The sequence below is a fragment of the Amblyomma mixtum genome, chromosome 3 (genome assembly GCF_055824585.1).
Source record: "Amblyomma mixtum isolate Tamu chromosome 3, ASM5582458v1, whole genome shotgun sequence".
Lineage (NCBI taxonomy): Eukaryota > Metazoa > Arthropoda > Arachnida > Ixodida > Ixodidae > Amblyomma > Amblyomma mixtum.
The window spans coordinates 325,352,892-325,355,637 of NC_143014.1; the positions used below are offsets into that span (position 1 = coordinate 325,352,892).

General features: G+C 51.1%; 1 pseudogene; it reads left to right on the forward strand.

Annotated features, from left to right (window-relative positions):
- The first annotated feature begins 385 nt into the window (after window positions 1–385).
- LOC149355828 (protein dpy-30 homolog) lies at window positions 386–1,201 on the forward strand (annotated as a pseudogene).
- The last annotated feature ends 1,545 nt before the right edge of the window (window positions 1,202–2,746 follow it).

The window sequence follows — 2,746 nt, forward strand, 5'->3', positions numbered from 1 at the left end:
AATTTGTGGTTTTCTTTTTTGCGCCGCCCGCGTCGCCGCCGCCGAGGAAAAATGGCCGTGCGCCACCGCCGATGTATATCCACCGCCGCGCGCCGAAGGCCTACCGACCCTAACAACGGCGTCGCCACCACCGACTAAAAACGAGCACCACGCCACCGCCGGTAGAAACCGGCACGGCGCACACGTCTACATATTCAAGAAACAATTTTTTTTTCCTCCATGCCTCTACAGGCTACGGACTGCGGACGGAACGACTTGGTGGCTACGGCTGTGTACGGCTACGGAGGCGCAAACCAATCAAGAGGTCCCCTTAGAAATCCAAACCAAGCCAAATCTAAGCGGGGTCCGGTTTCGTGACGCTTTTTCCGCTTCATAGTAGGTCACCATGGCGGAAGGTAAGATGGCTCTTTCGCCTCGCGTCTTTTAATACAACCCATTTCCGTTGGATTTGGTTGCTTTCCTGTGGGAGCTTGCAGCCGGGTACGCAAACAACCTGCGTGTACGCGTTGTGCTGCACTTTGAAACGTTGAGCGACTAATAAATCGCAGAGTTAAAGACGGGCTTATTGTTAGTGTGACTGGTTCGGGCATGCTCGTGAGAAGAAAAAAAATTGTTTTGCGATGTCGTTAGCGCAGTAGGGCAATGAGATGTCCCATTTATTTCTTCCAGATCAGAACAGCGCGGTCAAGACAGAAGTGGAAGACGAGGTCCGCGCTGCTGCCGACACGGTGGCTGCCGGCGCATCGGAAAACACTCAGGTGAAATTGCCCTGCACGAAATTGCAGACAGCGGTAGTCTTACGCCTATGGATTGCTGCTGGCGCACGCAGCGGTGTCGACTGCAGTGTGCTTACACGCGTCTTGCTTTGTCTCGGAATGCAGTTTATTTCTCTTCTTGCAGGCGAGCGCCGTCGAGGAGAACATCGGCGCCAGCTTAACGAAGAAATCTAAAATGGAAACAGACATTCACTCCCTACCAGCGAGGGAGTACTTAGAACAGACTGTTGTCCCGATTCTCGTGCGGGCAATGTTTACGCTTGTCAACGAACGGTGAGTACGCCGTTTTCCCAAGTTTGCTGTGTGGGTGATTACCGTCTCATCGTTGCAGACCTCCCAACCCGATCGAGTACCTGGCCGACTACCTGATGCGGTACAACGCGCAGTTCGAGCACGGAAGTCATTCTGTCGACTGACAGAACTGAGGAGAGGGAGACCGAAGCAGACTTGTGTATTTTTTTAAGTCGTTATTTGCATGTGAGTGAACAGAACATCTGCTTTACCGTGTCTCCGCAGTTCTTCCTGCGTTTTGCCTGCACTGCTCGTTGCGTTGGCTGCGGAGTGTTTATGCACTGCAGTGCATTGTACTGGCCATTAAAAGTCATAAGGTCGAGGGCTTCTGGAGATCCTTTGGAAACCTGGTGCTTTTCTCACCATGCAGTGAGCCCATGTGAGCGAGTTATGTTTTCCTCGCAAAGTAGATCACTGCTGTCAGTCTCGTTTCGCACACCCAGTTGATGTTCTCGCTCACCTTGCAGAACACCAAGAGAAATTGGCATGCCAATAAAACAAGTTAGAAACACGTGCAGCGTTTGCGTTTGAAATTTTACTTTACTAGCTGTATAAAGTGCTGCTGGGCCTCGACATCAGAGAACTACAGTATGGTATGGTATGGTATGGTATGGTATGGTATGGTATGGTATGGTATGGTATGGTATGGTATGGTATGGTATGGTATGGTATGGTATTTACAGTACGGTGTTCGCATTCAGCTTCTAGCATTTTAGAGCGCAGCTCTTTGGCGTCCGTTCCTGGGTTTCGCGTCGTCGTCGGCGTTGTCGTCGGCCTCGTAACCAGCTCCGCCCCCCTTTCATCCGCAGCTGGGGTTGACTCACTATCGGCGTCAGCGGCATCAGTCAGTCGCTGCTATCTCTTCCCTCCTCCCTTTATCGTGTTGTCCGCTTGCTGCGCGCGCTTCTGCCCCCATCGTTTGCCGCTGGGTGTACACGCCGCCCCCCTCCCCCTCTTCCTGCGAGTCTCCGGTTGTCAAAGCGCCGGCTCGAACCTAATTCCTTTCTTCGCTCCTCCTCCAATGCAACCCCTGTGCGGTGGCAATCAGAGAGCCAGATCGGTGGCGGCGGATCTGTATATGTGCACCGCCCGAGCCGAAATTGCCGCTGCCGTTCGCCCTGTGCGGTGGCAATCAGAGAGCCAGATCGGTGGCGGCGGATTTGTATATGTGCACCGCCCGAGCCGAAATTGCCGCTGCCGTTCGCCACTGCGAAATTATCTGCCAGTTCTTTCTGAGCCATGAGCGAGACGACCGATGGAAGTCCTCCGTCTGCTAAAAAAAAATTCTGTGATAGCGCATACATGTGTTGCTCGATTTCTTTGCCTCAATCTATCGAAAAGGTGAAACAGCTTATTTGCTGCGCTCAAATTTCGCATTAGGAAGTAACGTAATCGTCGGTAATTTTTTTCAAAGGTGATCCCTTAATTGTTTGCACCTCTGTCTAATGGATTTCAAAAGTTCTTGTAACGATCCCAGTTGAGGAATTTCACTTGGCCCTTTAGGCGTTCTCTCCGAACTGTCTGCAAGTGGCCTGTAAACTTGGAACTACATAATTATAAAATGCAAAGGAGCTTCATAAATTGCCACGCTAGCAGTTACATCTGTCAGTTCTATTTTGTCCAAAATGTAGCTAAAAATTTTGTAGCTATCTGGCTTTTGCGCATACAACATTCACTAC